Source organism: Myodes glareolus, chromosome 27 (genome assembly GCF_982192425.1).
Source record: "Myodes glareolus chromosome 27, mMyoGla1.1, whole genome shotgun sequence".
NCBI lineage: Eukaryota > Metazoa > Chordata > Mammalia > Rodentia > Cricetidae > Myodes > Myodes glareolus.
Window position 1 is genome coordinate 4161752 of NC_142052.1, and position 25466 is coordinate 4187217.

General features: G+C 37.4%; 1 protein-coding gene and 1 non-coding gene across 8 annotated transcripts in view; one reads left to right on the forward strand and one right to left on the reverse strand.

The window, feature by feature from the left end:
* Positions 1 to 25466, reverse strand: part of Magi2 (membrane associated guanylate kinase, WW and PDZ domain containing 2) — a 1336576-nt gene that overhangs the window by 1224884 nt on the left and 86226 nt on the right. The window lies entirely within an intron of this gene.
* LOC146889322 (U6 spliceosomal RNA) lies at positions 4026 to 4131 on the forward strand. Its single transcript, XR_015000162.2, has one exon. It is a non-coding gene; the product is annotated as a U6 spliceosomal RNA (small nuclear RNA).

Here is a 25466-nt window from a genome sequence, read left to right on the forward strand (position 1 = left end):
TGACATTCCCTCTCCCGTGATCTGCACCACTTCCATTTCCTCTTCAGAACAAACCAGGCCTCCAAGAGGTAAAAGCCAAACAAGACAAAGTAAAATACAATTAGATGAGCCCAAAACACTCAAACTGAGGCTGGACAAGACAACCCAATAGGCGGAAAAGAGTCGCAAAAGCAGGCAGAAGAGTCAGAGATACACTATCTCTCATAGCTAGGAGTTCAGAAAAGCACCAAGCTAACAGCCATAGCATATATACAGGAGACCTGGTGCAGACCCAGTCAGGCCCTGTTTTTACCACTCCAGTCTTACTGCTTCTAAATACATTAGGGCGACCAGGCAGTTTTTGGAAGTTTCTTAATCTCTCTGGATTGCCCGAAGCTCCACCGTTGATCAGTGAGCAATGTTTCTTGACTGTTGGCGTAATCAGTATAATTTGTAGCCTTTTTACTTAATAAACAACTTGGCTAGGCACGAAATCCTTGGATCACATTTCTTTCCTTGAGATCAACAGAGACTTTCTCCATTAATTCTAGTCTTACATACTACCAACAGGAAATCTAAAGCCACCCTTAGTTTTAAACACCTGTGAATAATGAAATCCACTTTGATGGTTTCAAAGATGGCTTTTAGCTTCTTTTTTATTGATAAATAGCAATTATGCATATTATGGGTACAATGTGTTTGCCTTAATTAGCATATCCATAATCTCACCAAATCATTTTTTGTGATGAGAACGTTAAAAATTAATTTTAAGGCATATAAAATATTTATTATTAACTGCTTTTCAAGGCAGTAACTATAATACAACATATTATCTAAACCTATCTCTGTGATATAAGAGAAATTTTCTCTCTCTCATCAACATCCCTTCATTTCTCATCTCTAAACAAAATGCTTTATATATTATAAAAAGATAAAAAATCACCTACAGTTCATCCTGCACACATATAGTCCCTTCATGTCCCAGAAGGATGAGTGTTAGCATTCCCTGGGTTCATTCCATTTTCACTGAAATATGCTGTATCCTTTTCCCAAACTGAAGATATTCTTTATTGTTTATAAGTATTTTTTAAAGTACTTCCCAATATTTGTTTTTCCCTTGCTAATTTTTCTTTTACTTTTTTAAGGACCTCAATTCTTCATTTGAAGTCTCTGTATTTTCCTGTTCTCATATATATATATATATGTATGATTTTTTCCCAACACATTTTACTTTCTGCCTTTACTTCTCATTGTCTGTTATCCTCTTACTTACACCCTTGTTTGCTTTTTCTACAGTGTCTATACTCAGGATGCTTCTTCTAATTATTTTATATTTCTATGACTGGTTGTTTTGCTTGTCTACTTCAAGATTTTGCCAATGGCACTCTATATCCTTATACTATATGATTAACTCTTTCCTGACTTCTTGCATTTATGACTCATAGTAATGCTTATAGAAATAAGAACTTTATTTATTATTTTAAACACATAGTAAACTTTAGGCACAGCTTCCTATCCGTAGTAAGCAACATTTTTCTTGTAAGTGCTTATCGGTTGATAGATTTATTGTTCTTTTATGTCATTTTTTTCTAGTGGTATTTTTAAAGCAATTGCCTGCCAGTTCCCTTTTATTATTTATCACGTGAAATGGTTCATTTTCTTCCTAGAGAAAGTTCTATTTATAAATTTCTTGTGTATGTGCACATTCATGTCTGTGTGTGTTCATGTATATATACATGTGTGTGTGTGTGTGTGTGATATACATGTGTGCGTGTGTGTATGATTAAAGTGGGATAGGATGTGTGTCTGCATGAATGTGTACCGCACATGAATTTTGAGGGGAGGCGTACAGGTTTAGAGCTTAACAGATACAAACATTTACTCTAAACATTGACCAAGATTAAAAGCATACAGTGATTATCTTGATCTGATGGAAGATTTTCTTAACAGCTCAGAATCTGAAGGAGTCATTCAGCCATTCTGAAGAATTCAGGAGTTATTGAACATTTTCAGAGAACCAGAATGTACTGAAGAAGACACATTCCATCACCCAAAACTCAAATCTATTGGGCAAAAAAAACCATCTACCTGGTGATCTTGAAAATCTGTCTACATGTAAGAAGTCATAAATATAATGGAAGGATTCTTCAATACAGAATTATGATAAAGACATTGAAATTTGATGTGCAGCACACATGTCATGAACAATACTGTTCAAGAATGCCGGAAACACATTTAGAAGAAAAAACTGACTCTTTTCACTTTTCCACTGGATAGGCAAGCACAGTGACAACAAAGTATGTTTGGTGTTAATGGGTCTGAATTTAATCCTGTCTCTAAGCATAAAATTGTAAAAGGTTGCTGAATTTCACTTTATTTAAATGATGCAGAAAATAATGGCAATATTGGCAGAGCATCCGACTTATACATTTTAATCAGTGCCAGCTGACTCAAGTCTCGACATGAGCACATTTACAGAATAATTTTATCAAAATAATTTAAAAACAAGTCTCCGCAAAAGAGGTTATAGACCATGTATTGTCTACCAATGGGCATATTTATCATAGATGTGGGATGGTTCGTAAAAGCCATGGAAAACCATGGATAATCAGTAGAAGAATTTAGGAAAAGATGCAATGAGACAATGGGAGAAAGTGGACTGTCCTGTGGAAAAATTCAGTGATGCAGAAGTTTCAGTGCTTTTGTCCACAGTGTCCAAAACAGCTTGTTTCAAAACTGTGATGGGAGGGGTTCTATCGTGGTAGGTACTGAACTTGGGCCAGTGAAGATTGAAAGTCTAAGGGCCGGCCGTTTGAGTTGGTTTGCGAAGGGACTGAATTGACATGACCTCCCCAAAGCTGATACTTCAAAGGTGCTGAGGACTTTGGTATATCCCTATGCTGAATAATTTAGTATGTTCACCTTTCTGTACTTTTCATCCCGAGCAACAAAATTCTGACTCCAGTCCAACTTGTTTCTGCTACAAAATTAGTGAAAGGACACTTCTTGAATATGTATTTTGTTCACAATTAGGTAAGGGAATCTCTGGAGTAGAGGTAGACTTCAGGAGAACTTCACACAGAGGATGCACATATTTATGAGTTTTCCCCATTCCCTATGCCTACAATGCCATATTTAAGAGTATTACAAGGCAGTCTGATCCATATATTAACAAACCCCCAATTCTTAATTCTTTGAGAAACATGAAAGATTGGAAATATGCAAAAACAAGGCTTTTGGTCTTATTTTTATTCTCTGTAGAAATAACTCCCCTGTCAGACATTTTGAGCATGATGTTGCTGATACTTGCAGAGCTGCGTTGATTTAAATAGCTATTATCATATAGTGCATCTGTTAGAAACTGCACATGAAAACATAGTCTATTCTGTGTATTAGTTACCTCTGCAATAGAACCAATAGATTTCCTCTCTGTAATCACCTCCAAGGGAGTTGTCTCTAGGTGTCCACATAAATATTAGTGAGTTTCTAGGACATCTAGAATCATACCCAATGTTCATTTGTATGTGATTAAACTAAGTGCAATGCCACAAATTATTTTGTGTCTTTAGGATAGTCATTAAATCTATAATCCAAAACTGAAATTTCTAGGTAACGTTAACTAGACATGGCCATCTTTTTTATACAGATGTATGGATGGGTGGATATTTTGTGGTCAAGACTAGAAGGCTATTGGCTTGATTTTATAATTTACACTTTTTCTATAATGTAAATACTTTAAATTGACTTTTAATAGTGTGTCAGATTGAGCGTACTTTCTATAACAAGTAAATAACTTGCCCCAATGATCGGTTACAGAGAGTTTTATAATTTAAGTTTTAAAAATATAGGGCAAATATTAATTTTACAATGAATACAAGAATAAGAAGAAAGTTTCGTTGTCATTGTAGTTTTTAAAGACAAAGGTAACAGCACAACGAGAACCATCAATAAAATAAATATCACTCATACTTCCATTTCAACTCAGAGGAGCAAGGGATCAAATCTAACAGCACAAAGCTTATCCTTTGAAGAAAGTATCTCCTCCCCTGTTCAGTTTGTCACCACAGTCACTGTAATTGGAATGATGTAGAGAAGATTTGCATGACTCCTGTGCAAGATAATGCACATGCTCATAAACTATTCCATGCTTACATGTATTTCATGACAGAGAAGCACAGAGTCACAGAGAAGTTTTGGGGGTGATGAAAATGTTACTAAATGTACTGTGGTGACTGGTGTTGTCCTGTTTGCGTACATATGGGCAGTTTATCAAATCCCTCTTCTTTGGAATTTGGTTACTGTAAATGCTCTTAGCTAAGAAGAGACTAAACTGAAGATGGTATGGCCCAACCCAATCGGACTGCACCCTTAGTAAAAGGGAAAATGTGGACGGGGGTAACACAAAGCTGGACTGCCGTGTGAAGAAGGGGCCTAGAGTGATGTTTTTGTGTTAATGGTCAAAGCATTGCCAACAAACACAGGGAGAGGAATGGTACAGGGGATGAGGGACTTAGTCCTAACATGTCTTGGAAGAAACCACCCCAATGCACATCTTGCTCTAGGCCTTGTCACCTCCCGAAGTTGATACTATCAGTTTTTGTGAAGCTGCTGAATTGGTGGAACTCTGTTTCAGAAAACCTACACAAATACCAATAATGGATTGTAAAAGGATACCTGGTTTTTTAGTTAAGACTTCAATATTCTGTTGGAACATACTGAAATACAAAGGCAGTGACTTGAACCTTCCACATCACAGAACTGAGAATTCTCACATTGTGGGATCTTGGATAAGTTAAAAAAAAACAATCTCCCAAGAATCACAAAAATGAATAGTCTAAGATAAAAATGAAACACTGAGTCTCACCCATTTCTTGGTTTTAAACATTTTGATTTGCCCTGGACAATATTTTAGCCAATAAAATATCCTTCTATTTACTGTTTAATAGTTGTAGATAAACTCCCAAACTTAAAGAGCTTTTGAAAAATAAAAATAATTACTAAATTACTTGTCAATGGTTTTCATTATGAAAATGTTCATGAATACCTAGTTGTACATTTTTTATATTTAAAACTATTTTCATATTTAATTAGTTGAATTCACAGGAAGAAAAAAAAATGGTTCTGGCAGGTAGGAACAGATGTGTCCGTTGGCTTTGATGGAGCAGGAACACTCACCCTGGGGACTTTTTTGGGGTAACTTTTCTCCTCTACGTTGAAATACCAAATTTCTCATTTTCTTGTAAGAAGTTCTTCCCTCATAATGCCTGCCATTTACATTCTTAATTGTATCCAGGAATGACTTACTAATAGAAGTAGCTCTTCTATTGTCTTTGCAAATGCTCATACAAAGTCTTACAAATCTTCATTTATTAGAAATATCAGTAGATACCAAAGTTGTGTTTTTATAATATAAAATTTAAGCTGATAACACTGTCACTATCTTTTTATTCTTTTTCCAGTTTAGGCTACTTAGAGAGGCAAATATCCCTGAATTTCACTTCATCCTATCTTTTCCTGCTCACAATTCTGCTGCCTTCTGAAATAGCATTGATCCCGCAACACAACTTACACGTATATATGTAAATGTTCTTCAACATGCCTCAGGTTTTCTCTAGAGTTTCACCTACCAGCATACGCCACGTCTGTGCTTCTGCCAATGTAATCAACCTGTGCTTTGCTGAGTCACGAACAGTTTGGACTTTTTCTCTTCTGATGGTTTACTGCTGTTGGTGAACTTCTCATTGCTAGGACCAGGATTTTGGGTTACAGCTGGTTTCCTTTAACATCACTGAACTTTCTTTCTGTGGTAGTAGAGCTATTAAGCTCACACGAATTACTACTGACCCAAGAACATTGTGTACGAGTGCATATTTCAGTTCTCCCTTCAGGACAAGGGTTGTTTCTTCTGTGATTGGTTGCTTATTGGATTCACATATGTGGTACAGTGTGCTGCTATATTGGAGCACCGCGAGCATAGAGGTATCCAGTCTTCTTAGCATCCCTGTAAAGGGTGTTCATGCTCTCGGTAAATAGTGCCATTTATTCTTCTGTGGTCATGATCCCATTGGTTACTTGTATTTCCAAATAAACTTCAGGGATATGCCAGAAAAGAGGCATTACATGATAGTCACATTTCTTTGCAATGGAATTGGTAACATGCTATTATAAAACCAGTTAATATTGCTTCCAGGAAATTTCTGCTTTGGATACCAAAAATATATAAAGGTCTCCTAGACCAGAATTTTGTGAATCAAAGCTTGCTGTGCTGCAAGAATTTGAATAGATTTATTCTAGCAGGACTCCAGCCTTGAACCAGCCAAGAAAACATGAATCTACAGTGAATTCTTCTTCTCAGCTCTCCTGTTTGTGACGTGTGTGTGCCACAGAGCATGGTTGTCTCACTAATTCACTTTACTTCATATATATTCTTATCCATGACTAACATTTTTTTTCATCATTGACCTCAACTACCCTACATTCTCATGCTAATTTCAAAGCGCCTTCAAACTTGTCTAATTTTATTTTGACCTAGAATAGCTTAAACATTTTTTGTTTGATTTTATAAAGAACTAAGTTAAAAGCTGTTTCATGTAGAGGCCACAGCTGAACATTGGGGGATTGTGGGAAATCCTGTGGAAACGGTGAAGGAAGGATTATGGGAGCCAGAGGGAGCAAGGACACCACAGGAAACCACACAGAGTCCACTAAACTGGGGGCATGGTGCCTCACGGAGACTGGACCACATACCAGGGAGCTTGCATGGGACTGACCGAGGATCTCTACACATACGCTGTGTAGCTTGGTGTTCTTGTGGGACTCCTGGCAGAGAGAGCAAGGACTGCATCTGATCCTGTTGCCTGCTCTTGGGACCCTTTCTTTATGTTGGATTGCCTCATCCAGCATTAATAGGAGAGAAGGTCCCTGTCTTGCTACAACTTGATAGCCCATGCCTGGCTGATATACAAGGAAGACCTGCATTTTTTTTTCTTATAAAAAAAAAAGGAGGAAGAGTAGATGATGGGGAAAGTTTGTGCAGGACTTGGAGGAAAGAAGAGAGGGAGGGAAAATTGTAATGGGACTGGAAAAATAATTAATTAATAAAAAAGTATAAAAAGATAGACACAGCAAATATATTCAACATAACCTGAAAAAATTTCCCAACCTAAAGAAGGATATACAGGAAGGTGTGAGAATGCCAAGTGGCCTGGGCAGCAACAACCAAAAAAAAGCATACCTCAAAATATAAACATGAATAAACATAATAATTAAAACATTAAACATGCAGAATAAGAAATATGAAGAGATGCCAAAGAAAGGGGCAAACTAACATAAAAAGGCAGACCTATCAGAATTACACCCAGATTCTCAGGGGAGACTCTTAAAGTCAGAAGGACCTGGAGGGATGTTTGTAGACACTAAGTGACCATGACTACCAGCCTAGACTACTATACCCTAAAAGATTCAACCACTGAGATATTTCATGACAAAATGAGATTTAAATAATACCTACCCACAAACTCAGCCCCAGAGAAGGTAATCGAAGTAGAGATTCAAACCAAGGAAGTTAGCTACACCCACAAAAACACAGGCAATAAATAATCTCACACCAACAGGACCAAAAGAAGGGAAACACACACACACACACACACACACACACACACACACACACACACACACACACCACAAAATAATAGGATTTAACAATGACTTATCTTTAATATCTTTCAATGTCAATGACCTCAATTTGCCAATAAAAAGACACAGGCAAACAAAATGGATACAGAAACAAGATCCATATTTCTACTGTATACAAGAAACATATCACAATATCAAAGATAGACATTACCTCAGAGTAAAGGGTTGGGAAAAGATTTTCCAATCAGATGGACTGAAGAAGCAACTTGGTTTAGATATACAATGGTCTAAAAAAAAACTAGAATTACAACCAAAATTAATCAAAAGAGATGGAGAAGGACATTCCATATTCATCAAAAGAAAAATCCATCAAGATGAAATATCAGTTCTTAACATCTATGCCCCAAATGTTAGAGCACCCACATTTGTAAAAGAAGCATTACTAAAGCTTAAATCGCAAATTGACCCCCATACATTAATACTGGGAAACTTCAGTACCTCAATCTCACCAATAGACAGGTCTACCAGAGAGAAACTAAACAGAGAAATAGAGAAATAAGGGAATTAACAGACATTCTGACTCAAATGGACCTAACAGACATCTACAACACATTTTACAAATTACAATAAGATTATACTTTCTTCTGAGAACCACATGGAACCTTCTCTAAAACTGATCACATACTTGGTCACAAAGAAAATCTCAAAAGATACAAAAATTGAAATAATCCCCTGTATTTTATTAGATTATCATGGGATGAAATTGGAGTTTAAGAAGAATACAAACTAGAAAGCCTACAAATTCATAGAAACTGAACAACTCACAACTGAACTACCACTGGGTCAGGGAAGAAGTAGAGAAATCAACGATTTCTATAGTGATATTTTAATTATGTCATAATAAATAAAGTTTGCCTAAAGATCAGAAGGGCAAATCTAAGCCACTAGAGGTCGGGCAGTGGTGGCTCACACCTTAATCCCTGGATTTGGGAGTCATAGGCGGATGGATTTCTGCAGATTCATGGCCACCCTGGGCTATATAAGATCAATACTGAAACTAATTCATGTGTTGGTGGTCTATACCTATAATTCCAGTACTAGGGAGTCACACCTTTAATCCCAGCACTAGAGGGAATATAAAATAAGAGAAGAGAGAGGCTCTGCTCAGTCTGTTTAATCTGCTCAGTCTTCAGTCACCCAACCTTGGCAGAGTTAAGAATTCTCTATTAACTTGGCTTCTTGGCTTCTCTGGTTTTAAGGCACACGTTATTTATTAAAAGATAAACAAAATATCACTGTGTACCTCCTAGAATTCAGCAAAAATGAATGTACAACATACCTGAACTATAGGACGCAATACAAGCAGGCTGTTGAGAAAAGTTTAAAACACTCAGTGCTGAAAAAGAATTGAGGAGTCACACTAGCAACTCAACAGCACACCTGAAAACTCTACGATGGCAGAAGTAAATATTCCAAAGAGGAGAAGATGAAGGGAAATAATCATATTGAGGGCCAAAATCAATGAATAGAAACAAAGAGAAAAATACAAAGAAATAATGAAACAAAGAATTGATTCTTTGAAAAAAAATCAGTATGATAGGCAAACTCTTATCCAACCTAACTGAAAGGTAGAGAGAGCATATACAAATTAACAAATTCAGAAATGAAAAGGGGGACATAATAACAGACACTGAGGAAATCCAGAGAATCCTTAGGTCATACTTCATAAACCTGTACTCCATAAAATTGGACAATTTAAAATAAACGGACAATTTTCTAGATAGGTACCTCAAAACAAAGTTAAACTAAGACTGGATAAACAACTTAAATAGACCGATAACCCCTAAGGAAATAGAAACAATGAATAATTTTCCAAAGCAAAGAAAAGCACAGCGTTACATGGTTTCAGCACAGAATTTTTCCAGGCTTTCAAAGAAGAGCTAAACACTATACTCCTCAAATTGTTCTACACAATGGAAACAGAAGGAATGTTACCAAATTCTTTTCATAAAGCTAAAGTTACTCTTATACCCAAACCACACAAGAACTCAACAACGGAAGGATTACAGATCAACTCCCCCATAAACACTGTTGAAAAATATTCCATAAAATGCTAGACCAACAGATAAATAGCCCACATGAGATTGACCTGGATCTCTACAAATGTGTGACAGCTGTAGAACTTGGTCTACTTGTGTGACTCTTAGCAGTGAGTGCAAGGCCTGTCCCTGTGCTTTGGCAGGCTTTTGGGAACTTATTACTCATAATGGGTTACATTACCAATAATAGAAGGGGAAGAACTTACTCCTATGTCAAGTAGATATGCCATGCTTTGTTGACACCCATGGGAATTCTGGCCCCTTCTGAAGAGAAACAGAGAAGTGGATGGGTGGGCAAGTGGATATGAGGGAGGGAATGGAAGGAAAGAGGGGAAACTTAAATCAGGTTGTCAAAGAAATGAATAAATTTAATTAATATAAAAAGAAAACAAATTTAAAAGATAGTTGGCCAAAAGAAAGAAATATATATATTTGCCATTTGAAATAGTGACTAGCTGTCTTTCCTTCTACTAAATCTCATAGCGTAATCAACGGCATATAGAGACACACATAAGATCTGGTACCATTGTTAACTAAATAAATCTGTACGGCCAGCTTTATTAAATTATCTGAATACAATGTCAACATTAAGTCTTTTCGTTTTCTTCTCCCTTAGTCAACTTCTTTGTTCACTTTTCTTCTGCAATCTCCTGTGCAATAGGCCATCCTCACCTTAAGGAATTTCTTGTCTTCTCAGTGTCTTTGACAATGAGTGAACAATTTATCATTTTCCATCTCATGTGGACAAACTGCAGCCAATAGAAGTCATTTTTCCTTTCTAATCCACCTTCACTTCTAGCTTGCCCACTGCTGCATTTTCACCAGAACAGGCATCCCACTGGGTAGAGCTGCTACCCTAATTTATTATTTTACATATCAGTTGAAATACAAAAAAAATTTAAATACACTTTTCATCTAGAAATATTTATGCATATCTCTGTATATATAGACAGATATTTTAAGACAGTATTATACATAAAAACAAGATAAATATTTAGTTTTCTATTATTTAGGAGAGTAGATACATACCACTTACTGTCATTTACACATCAATTTTTGATGACAATAAATTATCCTTATACATTATTAGGGGAAATTGCACTGTAAAATCTGATTTAAAAACATGCTAGTTTCAACCAAGGACACAGTCAATAAGACAAAAAGGCAGTCTACTACTTGGGAAAAGTTCTTCACCAACTCCACATTAGACAATGGACTGAACTCCAAAATATATAAAGAACTCAAGAAATTAGACACCAAAATTACAAATAACCCAATTTAAAAATAAGGTACAGAACTAAAGAGAGAATTTTTAACAGAAGAATTTCAAATGGCCAAAGATACTTAAGTAAATGTTCAACATCCTTAGCCATCAGGGAAAAACAAATCAAAACAACTCTGAGGTACCATCTTACACATGTGAGAATGGTTAAGATCGAAAACACCAATGATGGCCTATGCTGGACAAGATGTGAAGTAAGAGAAACACTCATCCACTGTTGGTGGGAAAGTAAACTTGTACAACTGCTTTCGAAATCATTATGGCAGTTTCTCAGAAAATTAGGAATCAACCTACCTCAGGATCCAGCAATAGCATTCTTGGACATATATCCAAAAGATGCTCAATCATACTACAAAGACATTTGATCAACTATATTATATTATAGCAAAATTATTTATAATAGCCAGAACCTGGAAACCACCTAGATGTCCCTCAACCAAAGAATGAATAATGAAAGTATGGCACATTTACACATTAGAGAACTAGTCAGTGGTGAAAAAAAAAACAATGACATCCAAAATTTTGCATGCAAATGGATGAATCTAGAAAACACTATCCTGAGTGAAGGAACTCAGACCCAAAAAGATGAATATGGCATGTACTCACTCATGAGTGGATACTAGCTATAAATAAAGGGTATTGAGAGAAGAGTTCATGATCCCAGAGAAGTTAAGTAATAATGTGAACCCAAAGAAAAATATCTATAGACACACTTGGAAATAGACAAGATTGACTGACAAAATTAGGAGTATGGGGGTGGGGAGAAAAGGAGGGTGGAAAAGGGAGAAGACAGGAGAAGGGGGGTGGGAAGGAGAACTTGAGGGAATTGGATAGAGATGGAGGAAAGACAGAGATGGGAGCAAGGAAAGGGATATCTTGATTAAGGGAGCCATTATGGGGTCAGCAAGAAACCTGACTCTAGAGAAATTCCCAGGAATCTACAAGGATGACCCCAGTTAAGACCCTAAGCAAGAGAGCAGAGGGGGCCCAAACTTGCCTTGCCCTGTAGTCAGACTGATCAATATCTTAAATGTCACCAGAGAACTTACATCCAGCAACTGATGGAAACAGAGGCAGAGACTCACATCAGAGCCCTGGGCTGAGCTCCCAAAGTCCAATTGAAGAGTGGGAGGAGTGAGAATATGAGCAAAGTGGTCAAGACCATGATGGATTCACTCACTGAAACAGTCTACCTGAGCTAGTGGGAGCTCACCAACTTCAGTCAGTCTGGGAAGGAGCAAGCATAGGGCCAAATTAGTCCCTATGTGACAGCTACATGGCCGGGACAGAATGAGGGACCACTGGCAGTGGCACCAGTATTTATCCCTACTGCATGTTCTGGCTTTTTGGGAACCTAATCTCTTTGGATGGATATAGTAGTGAGGGCCTTGGGTCTTCGCCAAATAAACAATGTGCCTTACCCTCTCTGAGGAGTGGATGGGGAGTGAGTGGTGGGTAAGTGGAGAGAATGGGAGGAGGGGAGGGAGTGGGAACTTGGATTGGTGTGTATAATGAAAAGAGATAGTTTTTTTTAAAAAAAAATAAAAATGCTAGTTGTTAAGTCTGTTATTCTACTATGAAAACATATAACTGAAGGTATTATGTCAGTAATCTTGATAAAAATATGTGGAACTAAGATACAGCCTCATTGATGAAATAAGCATTTTCATATTATAAATGACACCTAATTTGTGATTATATGCATTTTAGGAACGCTTTACTTGTTTATCCCAAAGAAAAAATTAGTCATTTAAGCAATTTTATGCCAGTTCTGTTTGACTGTGTTGCTACCCTTCTGTTTTAATTCCACAAACACAGGAAATTACAACAGATTATGGAGGAAAAATTAATGTTTTATCTCTGATATCATTTAATGTAATTATTGTATGCAATACTGGGGAGCCATTTAGGGAGTATATATGCTCTGATATTGTCACTAATCCATTATATCTATTAATTAAAGTTTTAGACTGGTTTAATAACTTTACTTTGCCCTGATAACTAAGTGATTTGATAGACCCGACTAATATAAGCAATTATAATGTCCTTGACAGCCAAGACTGGCTCTTACCAATTCCAGCATCTTCAGTCCCAGCCTATGACCATCTATAAAATAAGTGCTCCATGATTTATATACTGTATGGTGATTTGAAAGGGAGTATGGAGACTTGCTTTTATTCTAAGTCAATACAGACAAAAATGACTAGTTTTCCTTTTTCTTGCCACAAGAGAAAGACGGGAGAAAGTAAAGCACCAGTCATGTGCAGCCTCTTTTGATTTTTATATTTATGTAATTCATTACCTTTTTCAGAAAGAAATATTTCTATCTACTGCAAAGACAGTTTTATCATTTCCAGAATTTTAACAACATAGAATATATGTGTACTAATCAGAATTCCCCCTTCTCTTTTAGGAAAAGCTGCACAGTGCAGAGGAAGCCAGCATGTCCGAGACAACAGGCGAGAATGACAACTGAGTTCCACATCATTAATTTTGACAAATACACAGGAAGTCTTAAACCCTCAAAGGCTTACAAGAGATACTTAATGCATTTGAGTAAAATTATTCTGACCATTTCTCATTCACTGTTTGTTGCATAATAGTTTTTTCATACATAAGGTATGCTATCCCTAACTTTTATAGAGCTGTAAAATGTAACAGTATGTCCATAATTTGTTGATTCATTCCTATAATCAATATCCATGTAAACTTTTAATTAGGTACCTCCATTTCTTAGAGAAAACAGGCAGGTTTTAGAGATGGTTAAGGCATTCCTTAAATTATACAAAAAATTCCAACTATAACATCAGCATAAATTATCTTCTAAACATTATATCTGCTTAAAACTTTAATCTTAGATGGACGGTAGTGTAACCAGTTGGTATTTCTATCTTATCTTCTAAATTCTGGGCAAAGCATGCCATTTCTCAGTATCCTGGCCTCCCGCTAAGAGAAAGTAGGAGTTAAGTACCTTAAAGACCTTTATAGTTAAAACTTAATATGATGATAGAAATTGGTTCTGTATAGCAAGTCCTAATTTTTAATCTTTAAAACGCTGTGCTGCAGCCATTAATATTCTTGTTTTGCGTACCTTGCATCTTCCCAGTGTGTTAGAAGAAGCGGTAGAATGCTGGATGGCTTACACTTGGCTACTCAAAGTAGTGCACCGGACAGCATGCTCTTGTCTCCCATGCTTATTCTACCACATTCCCCTGAGCATTTGCATAAGGAACATATATATTCCCCGTTATAATGTTGATATTTATATTTTCTTCATTTGTGTTTGGAAAAATCTCATGGGATTTAAAACCAATAATATTCACTTTGAATCTCTTATTCACCCATTACATGAGGTAGTTGCTTGTTTCACAAACTGTTTCCTCCTCTGTAAGATCAGAGCACCCAACAGTCTCAGAGAACGTTGAACAGAGGCCCAGACTTAAGGTACCTACTGTAAAAAGGTTCCTGACATATGGCAGGCATTTAAAGGATTTCTATTATGTCAGCAAGCAAAGTTGCAGAAGCGTCACGGTGTTATTGAACATGAAACGAAAGGAAAACTGCATTGGAAGAACTTGGGGTTCATATTATTCAAAGCTCAGGAACGACTTAAAATTATTAGAAGGAGGGTCTATAAAGAAAATTTAGACATCTGTGCCTTGCCCTGTCTAGAGCTGGGGAGCCTTGGGGGTGTAGATTAGATCTTGGGGGTAGTAGATCTTGAGGGTGTAGATCTTGGGAATATACTCAGCTCAGGCTTCAAGCACAACTCAGGGACACGCCGAGAGCCAAACATCTCTATGTTTGATATGATGATAGATCATCTCGCTCTAATGTTATAATAGCCCGTTTAAGCATTTGAAAGACTTTGATATATCAGTCCATGCACCTTCCTTTTCTCATACATAAATCCCAAAGTGAACACTGAAATTATTTGTCTTTCAAACGTACTCTTTGAACTTTTGATTTTATACACTGAATACTATAAAATAACGGACTGTTGAGAGAAAACAGCAATTAAGTCCTTGCCCGGTGGATTATCACCAAGCCCTCTCCTGCCGTAAGTCTTACTTTAATTACAGGTGTGCAACAGGAGAAAGAAAAAGAGGGAGCAGCTGAAACACACTCACTACTCAACTTCTTTTTTAAACATTTATTTTTTTTAAAAAAACTATCTTTTCTCATTCTACATGCCAAATCCATTTCCGAAGTCCACCCCTCCTCCTGACCTTCCCCCCTCCCATGCACCATCCCATCCTCCATCCACACCTCAGAGAGGGTAAGGCTTCCCATGGTGAGTCACCAAAGTGTAGCACATTTCTTTGAGGCAGAACCAAGGCCCTCCCCACTATATCTAGGCTGAGCAAGGTATCCTTCCAGAGAGAATGGACTTCTGAGGGACAAAGACTCAAATATTTGAGAAGATAGGCTGAAGGATGTAAGGTGAATTGACAGTAAGAGCATGTTAGAGTAATTCTCCAGGATAGAGACAGAGCAGTCATTTTACCTAAGCTGTGATTTCATAAAACAGCCAAATCATTGTTCTTGAATTTGGAATATTTTGGTTTGTTACAGAGCTATAGCTGCTATATTTCACTGTTTAAAATATATGCCTCAAAAATATTTGAAATACAGAAAATCTGTGACCTTTAGCCTAGTTAATTGAACAGAAGAGTGTACAAACCAAGTTTAAATTGCTCATAAAAATGTATATGATTTTACCTGATTTTAGTTAATAAAACCCAGCTATAGTCAGTATCTTTACTAGAGAATGTACATAAAACAACATATACCCAAGTAATACAACATTCAAAAAATTAAATTATGATTTTGAAGTTATAAATATGAAAATAAATAATAAAGTTGAGATTTGACTCTAAAACCAAGAAAAGCTACACACAGAGGAAAAGTAATATACTCCATTATAAGAACTTCTGCTAAGTTTTGGAATGTACAATTAGTATTAGTAATTGTCCGTGTATGTGTACATACCTTTATTTTAAGATATTAGATTTTTCAGAATTAATAATAAATTAAGGCATTTGAATTTATACTTTATTGCTATATTACTGATGGCTCTGATTTGTGTAGTTATATATTTATTAAGCTTATCTAAAGTTTAGAGATATTCAGAAATTGTAATTACTGACAGTTTGATCACCAGAATACAGAACAGGATTAGAATAATCACGGTGATTTACATTTTGCCATTATAGGAAGAGTCTTCCTCAATGAAAATTGTGCTTTTAGTAAAAAACTAAATAATTTTGCTTAATGTTTTATCCATGACAGTAAAAGGATAATACGCACAGTTTTTCAAGCATAGTTCCATTATCCTTACAGATGGGTTGCCATGTCATTTATGCATCAGCTAAGGTCAAAACAGATTTTTTTAATTAAAATGATTAATGCATCAAATTAAGTTTTATTATTGTGAAAATGTACAAATTACTATAATTCATGGAATATTTCCAATCTTTAAAAGCACTTTGGTCTGAAAGATGGACACTTTCCACTTTCTAAGGAGCACAGATCGGCCTGCGCTGTGATGAATTCACATGACGGTGAAGCAATTAAGGATTGACATGTACTTTAAATCTTTGCCCGTTGATCCAGGATTTTAAAGGACCTGACACTGAGGTGAGTGATTAAAAATGGCAACTCTTTTACTGGTTTCAGTGATTCAAATGGCATGGTCGGTCACATGGTACAGAGCACATACTAATCTATATTCAAATCAAACCATTGTAATTAGCTGTTTGGTTTATCTTGAAATACAGCCCTGTTGGCAAGCACATTGGCTACTTTCCCTGTGGTACTTGAGGCTATAGGATAAAGAAATATATAAATTAAAGATGGAAAGAGTGTACCCACTGCTGGAGAATACTTGAAGCATTACTATCTTTTTAGTGGAAAACACATTTAGCAACTCTTCAAGCTTACACGACTGCTAAAAATAACTCTTTGGATTTCCATAAATTCTTCCCAGAGCTCCTAATTCCAGTTACGCCAAGTTAAGCATGGATGGCTTGAAGCGTGCGCAAACAGCACTGCCTCATTTGGGGAAATCCTCATTGAGTGACAATTTTGGTTATAGCGGCCAGTCAAGCAGAAACCACTGCAAGTATTCTGTTGGTGGACTTCCAAAAGCATTTTTGGAAATGTCATTGGATTCACTTCACAAGCTGGTAGGAACGTTTCTTAGGGGACATCCAGCCTGGAAACCCTGAAAGTTGTAAAATCTTCAGTAAGCAGACAATAGCAGATATGCAGACTCAGCTTAGGCACATCCTGTTCATACAGTGAATCTATTTCTCCTGGGCAACTATGTTGGCACAAGGTAATGAATGGTGGGATTTGAGGAAACAATAGTCACAGAACTATCATTAGTAATCATGAATCTTAGGTCTTAGAGAACCTCACACAGTAGATGACACCGAGAGTATTACCGAACTGTTTATTTTCAGAGGGATTCTACTTTAAGAATCCTCATGGAGACCTCCTTGAAAGACGTAACTGATCAAAAATTCAAAGAACAGAACTGACCATGGGGCATCCGGTCCCAACGTCGACATTTTCAGCATAGCCCCTACACTGAACATCAGAGAACATTATAGAAGAGGCAGAAAGATTGTAAGAGTCAAGGGACCAGGACATCTGCTGAAGGATAATGTCCTCAATATATGACAGGAAGGATTTACGAATGAAATCTCAACATTGTGGCTGCCTAAAGAAGACCTTTTAAATGACCTCATCGGTAAAGGTTCCAATAAGTGTGGGGGAAATCTCAGAAGGTTCTATCCCCTGATTAATAATGATGGCTGAGAGAGGGAGCATTCTGCTAGGTCATTGAGTTCCATTTGGTAATCCATATTTATATATATGAGCAATAGTTAATGAATCTAACACACTCCCATTCCCACACAAACATAAACACACACACACACCCATTATTTAGGTCATAGTCTAGAATTGAAAATAAAGTTTTGTTAAGTTGTGTAGTGAGTCACTTTTTTTGGTGCTTTGGATAAAATCTAGGAGTGCAAACTCTGCTGTGTGCCAGGACCAGCCTTTAGAATGCTTCGTGCTCCTACACTCTTTCCATTGCGTCCTCATGTGTACCCTGTGTGGCAGGTTCAACTAAGTGCCTTCATCTCAAAGGGGCGAGTGCATACTAAGAGACAAGGGCTATGTTCCAAGAGAGAGGGACGGCAAAAACAAGAGCAGAGGCTGGAAAACACTACTGTGAGAATGTTCTCTGCTGATCCATGTGGATCTTAATCACTATGTTTGGGGTGGGGCTCTTTTACATGCAAGTGATGACTGAGGTACACATTTTAAGCTTACCTTTAAAAAACATTTTTGTTTTTTGGATTTGGCTTTTGTGACTGGGTTTCTCTGCGCTGCTTTGGAGCCTGGCCTGGAGCTACCTCTTGTAAACCAGGCTGGCCTTGAACTCACAGAGATCCACCTGCTTCTGACTTCCTAGTGCTGCGATTAAAGGTGTGCACCACCACCGCCTGGCTAAAGAAACTATTTTACTGTTACTATCAGAGTTAGGATCGCACATAAAAACAGTTTCCATCACCACTGCTGTGATGGGGCTTGAAGTAGTTCTTTAACTAAAGCAAGCCAAAAAGCCATAGAGTCTGCTACTTAGTGTTTGACATATCCATGGCCTTTGGTTTTCCTCGATTCGAGTATCTACCCATCTACCGATCTGTATAAACACCAGGTTTGGATGCATCCATCTATCCATCTTCTTGTTTATTGCCATATGTATATATGTTTATCTATCATCTATCTATCGATGTGTGTGTGTATTATAAATGGTTAGGCTTATCAAAGCTCCTGATTATAAATCTTTCTTGATCTTATTGAAAAAATAATTATACTGATAAGACAAAATAACATACATACAAACATCATAAGATGTGATTTCAAGAGTTAAATTTTATAAGGAAAGATACATTAGCACACATATTAACATTTTCTAAGCTCTGTATATAAAATGCTGAGTTTCTAAATTGGTTCATGTCTGGGCTATAATATGCAAATATATGTACACTGAAAAAGTAACTTGTTCATAGAAAGTGACATTGCCAAATGTATCCAAAGAAATTACCCGAGATAGATAAGTTCATACGTATTTACAACATCTTTCTTGTTTAAACGATGCAGTATTGTATTTTTTATTTAGATGATAATATTCAAAGGACCTGTATAGCAAAAAATGAAACATGGGTTTGTTAGGCAGGGTTTAAATTAATAAGGTAACATTTTATATTAACCGAAGACTTAAAATAGTATATGCATTAGCGATTCAGTTAGAACCTAACAAAATCATTATGTTAGAAGGATCTACTGTGAATTAGATTTGTACTCTGGAATTTCTAATGAGTAACCTGCTGTGTTGCAATTCTCTCCGGCCCTACAATAATCTATATCAGCAACCAGGACTGAGAGAAGTGGAGAAACTCCTATCTGCAGTAACTCATTCCTTCTACAGTTTCAGAGAGTACAAGATAACATGTGGGTGGATCTGGATAGGAATAAGAGCAATCAGGTTTGGGTGGACAGAGGTTTGGGGGGGGGGAAGAGTTCTGATAAGACTACCAGGAATGGAGTGTATTTGAAGGCCAAGTAAAATTCTGGCATAAAGAAATCTCCCAGGAAACTACAAGGATGACCTGAACTAAGATTCCTAGCAATAATAGATATGTAGCTTGAATTGGCCATCTCCTGTGAAAAGGAAAGACTTCAAGTGGAGGTACTGGTATATCAACCCAGCCACATAACTTTAAACCTATAGTCTGCCTTGCCTATGGGATGTGCTTAGGTCTTCACCTAAAGACTGAAGGAGTGGCCAATGAATGACCAGTCTATCCTAAAACCCGTTCCGGTAGAGTAAGCGCATCCCTGACACTGCTTGGACCACTACAGGCTAAATGATCAGGAGGCTTAGGATAGAATGAAACACGACTGGAGGAAAAACAATATCAATGCAATGATGCATACCAGTATTCTGCTACACTCATAGATTGGTGCCTAACACAATTGTCCTCAGAGAGCCTTCATCCAGCAACTGATGGAACAGACGCAGAACCACAGTCAAACATTAGATGGAGCTCATGGGATCCTGCTAAAGACAGGACAGAAGAATTGTGGGAGTCAGAGCAGTCCAGGCCTTCACAAGAAAGCCTACAGAATCAACTAACTTGGGCTCATAGGGGCTCACCGAGACTGACCCAGCAACCAGGGATCCTGCATGGAACTCATCGATGCCCTCTGCATACATGGGGAGGTTGTGTAGCTTCGTCTACTTGCAGGACTCCTAATAGTAGGAGCATGATCTTTCTCTAATTCTTTTTATGGCTTTTGCAACCCTACTTCTCCTACTGGGCCACCTTGCCCAAATGGGGAGGTGCCTAGTCTTACTGCAATTTGATATGTCATGTTTTTGTTAATATTTATGGGAGATCTACCCTTTCCTAAACAGAAATGGAAGAGAAGTCAATTGGGGGAATGGGGATATGGGGGGTTGGGGGTGTGCATTGGGAGGAGAGGAGGGAGGAGAAACTTTGGTTGGGATGTAAAATAAATTTTTCAGAAAATGAAAGAAAACAGTAAAATAGTTTGAAATAAACAAATGAAAAGCATCCAATAGGTCTTGTATTCAAGGCGATGATTACTTTTCAAACAGGCAGGCTGTTCTCTGCAGCTCCTCAACTCTCAGAGCCTGTCATGCTGCACTGACCTCTCAAGAGGAGAAAATAATGCAAGCACTACTCATGTTGAGCAAATGTTCCCGTAAAAATGTTCCGAAGCTAAGAAATTCGACTTCAATACTGGAATTGAGAAGAAAAAGCGAATAATACAATTAGGCTTTTAGTCCTGGAATGAACAAATTACACCGGGTCACTGTATTGAAGAAACTATGTTAAAATGAATGGCGTGGCTGCATGCAGCAGCAGATGAATTGTTAGGTCTCCGTCGGATTTTCTCAGGCTATTAGGGTGATTACTTCCGGCTGGCAATGGGGCTCTATAGCTGACTGATTGCTTAGAGTTTACTTGGCTCTGGGTTCTATCCTGGACAAGAGAAAAACAACAGAAATGACTGAATTTCAATTTCACCTACACATCAGAAAAAAAAATAAAGATATTCCCATGCATAAGTGTATAACACCATTTATATTCGTGAGACTCTAGGATGATTATGGAAATTATGTACAATAAATACTAGGGTCACTTCACTTGTCTTTAGTTTGCTTAGCTAATTGCAGAGAGAGCCAGAAGCTGTGAATGTTTTAGAGTAGTAAAAAATAACACAAAGGACTCAGAAGCCAACCCACAGCTAAAGAAAGGCCCAGGCCCTTCTCAGCCGACTTGTAGACAGGGCACACTGGGAGACATTATTATTTTTCATTTTAAAGATTTTTTATTGTACATACCAAGCCCAGTTCACCCTTTGCCCCTTTATCCTGTGTCCCCAATTACCCTCACCCAATTCTTTCCCTCCCCCCAATTCTCCATCCGCTCCTCAGAAAGGGTAAGGCCTCCCACAGGAAGTCAACAGAATCTGGCATATCAAGTTGAGGCAGGACCGAGTCCCTCCCCCTGTATCATGTCTGAGCAAGGTTTCCCTTCATAGGCAATGGGCTCCAGAAAGCCAGTTCATGCACTAGGTATAAATCCTGGTGCCACTCCACAGACTGTCCAGGCCACAGAACTGTCACCCACATTCAGAGGGCCTAGTTCAGACCTATGCATGTTCCCCATCTCTCCGTCCACAGTCAGTGAGCTGTCACCAGCTCAGGTGAACTGCATGAGGCTCTCTGTTAGTTCAAGGCCAGCCTGTTCTACAAGAACTAGTTCCAGGACAGGCTCCAAAGCTACAGAGAAACCATGTCTTAAAAAAAATCAAAATCAAAACAACAACAACAACAACAACAACAACAACAACAATAACAACAGGGAGACACTATTTATCTTCATAGTTCTACAAGGCAAATCTCGGTTGGATCACCAGGTAACTTACACGGTGCTATAGTTGATGAGCGCCAGTCCAGAATGAGAATTTCCGCGAATGCTACCTGAAATAGTGTCGGCTGTCATAAAGGAGTTTGTTCATCACTTTATTGGTCTCTCTAAAGACTGCCCCTACTTTGCTTTTTTTGATATTTGATTTAAATATGGTCAACGAAGCACTCAGATTTTGGGTGGATTGTCAGGATATTTATGTAAACTGAAGAGGAGCATCTACAGCAGTAAGTAAGCCATGCCTTTTAGTATCTGGTTTTAGGTGATGTGATCGTATAAGCCTCCACAGGTCTCCAATGAAATCTAAGAACACACCAAATCCTTGCTGTATATAATGGCTTAGAGATGTTTGACAGCCACCTAACCTCTTTGATTTTACTGATATAATTAGTAAAAGTAATTTTTTGCAACTTCTTTGTCTCCATCATGTCTTTGATATATTTAAGTATGGTATGATGTTGTGCATGAAAATGCTTATAAACCATGTAAAACAAATAAAATAATTAAGCTAGATCTCTCGTTGTTTATCTTGTCCATGTTTAGTCTATGTTTTTTGTTCATGATCATGTTTGATATGACAACAGGCTTGCCTTCAAAGCGTACTTGAAGTCAGTAGATAATATGTTTGGGGGAATTATTAATTTGACTCACTCAGCCACAGATTGAAATAAATTTACAAAAGAAATGTCTTATAATTACCACAGTAACTATCCTTTTCTTTTCACCTCACCTAACATGACTCCAACCCCCCACACGAACACACACACATCAAATAAAAGTAACAGCTGCCTGATAGAAGTTAATTCACATAAAAGTGTGTTTATTCTCTTAACCCAGAGGAATCCAAAGCAGTGATTATATTTTTCAAATACTAATCAAAAATACCTACCAATGATTAATTTTACACCCAATCAAACCATATTTTTTTTCATGAAGTCAGGGAAAAATATGAACATTGCCAGATTAAAGGAAACCAAAATAATTTATTGCTAACTTGTTAATCCTTAAACATTAGCTAGTACACTTTCTTCCAGTAGAAATCAATTAAAAACACATGGAGGAAATCAAAAGAAAATTCCTAATTGCTTAAATTTCTATGAAAAGAAAAAAAAGGAGAATTAGAGGAAGGGATATCTGGAAAGAAGAGGAATAAATAAGAACTGAACAGAACGTAAATACTGTGAACTTGTCAATCACTATGTTAAATACAAATACAAAATTCCACAGGCCATGATTGGCACAGTGGATACACATGAATGACTACATTCTGCTCATGAGGCAAGGCACTCCTTTCAATTTAAGAATCATGGAAGGCGAAGGGATGTACTAGAGAAGCAGGTGTGGCTTATTAACAGTACAGACCTCAGCACAAAGAAAATTGCTTCCTGAAGACAAAGAGGGTGATTGTGCAACAATAAAAGGATCGTTCTGTCCAGAGGAAACAAAGATCGTAACTGTTTTCATGAGTCAAGGGTCTCAAAATATATTAATAGAGGCTGACAGAATCTCAAAGAGAAATGGACAAATTCATAGACACAAGTGGTGTCAATGTTCATCCAATTAACAATGTGTGTGTGCCTGTGTGAGTATGAGTGTGTGTATATATATATACCTTAATCTGTGTTCCTATGTGTGTGCACATGTGTGTATATTGGACAGAATACTATATTAAAATCATAACTAGGATATCCCATTCTTCAAGGCTGTTTTTTTTATCATTAAAGACTCATAGATACACAACAGAACAGGAAATAAATTAGATCCTCACAAATATATTCAACTGACTTTTGAAAATGCTACAGAAGCTATTGATGGAATAACTTTTAATCAATGATGTGGAAGCAACTGTACACCCCAGGCAACTGCTGTTCTAAAGTTCATCTTAGAAAATATGACATCAGAGTGAATTCTGTCATAAACAAGCAGAACTAAGGGGCTGGGGAACTAGCTGTTGGTTAAGTGCTTATCTAACGGGAGGAAGCCTTGGATCTCATCCACCTGTTGGCATAAATCAGCAACGATGGCACTAATCTGTCATCCCCACACTCCGTAGGTGGAGGCAGGAGGATCAGAATTTAAGGCCATTTTCTGTGGCATCCTGAGTTCAAAAACAGTATGGGATACATGAGATCCTGTCTCAGTAAACAAAACCAAACTTTGCTCTGTACAAACCCATACGAGAAGGGAAGAAAGGGGAGCTAGAGAGTAGAGCGACCACTTGCAAATCATGTACCTCACAGAGGACTAAGCAAGAACTTTCAGAGGATTAGTCAAGAACTCTCATGGGACTAGTCAAGAACTCTAGGAAGACTAGTTAAGAACTCTTAAGTTAGCAGGGAAAACGTGCTAATAAGAAGCACAAAACTAATTAGCAAACTTTCACAAATCTTTCCTATGAAATTACCCGTGAAATAGTTTCTTCTTCTGGTATATTGTGATTTGGGGTAAATATATACTCTTAGAGCTCAATACCTGAATATACAAATGTCATCTACAGATTAGTGTATCCATATTAATAATTATAATAAAGATGAAATTTAAATATTTCTATTAAAATATGAAAAATTACAGGAATTACTTTTGAGAATGGTTCAGGTTTAGCAGGGTTAAAAGAATCCTCTCAGTGCAGAAAGAGAAGAACTTTTTTTAAACATAAACACAACTCTGGAAGGGTCTAGCCCATGGTGGATGGTGCCATCCCTGGGCAGCTGGTCCTGGGTTTTATAAGAAATTGGGCTGAGCAAACCATGGGAAGCTAGTCAGTAAGCAGCTCCATCCATGGCTTCTGCATCAGTTCCTACCTCCAGGATCCTGCCCTGTTTGAGTTCCTGTACTGACTCCATTCTGTGATTAATGGCAATGCGCAAGTGTAAGTAAAATAAATCCTTTCCTCCTCACCTTGCTTTTGGGTCACAGTGTTCCACTGCAGCAGTAGAAACCCTAACTAAGATATCTGACCACAGGGATATTATATTGACGCATTCCCTAACTAGGACATCTAACCACAGGGATACAATATTGACATATTTTATTTAATCTTTCCTTAGTTCTCCCCCATATCCACTTTCCTTTGATGTTGCTGTGTAGCCGAGGTTGGCTTAATACGCTTGGTGTTGTCTGGTCTGACCTTGATTTCATGGTAAATCTTTAGTCTCAGACAGTCTGCTGCTAGCATGGTAGAAATGCGGCCACCGTGCCTGGCTGGCTGTGGTGACCTTTGTTGATTGTTTTTGTTTCTCTGTTTCCTTTTGGTAATATCTGATTCTTACTGTGATGTTATCTCATCTTTACATATGAGTTTTCAGTACTATAAGGTTTACTAAATTGAACTGGATTGGATTTTTCGTAAGTATAAATTAATTTTAGGACTGGAGAGATGTGAGTACACGGGTTCAGTTTCCATATGGATGCTTACAACCCCCTCAAATC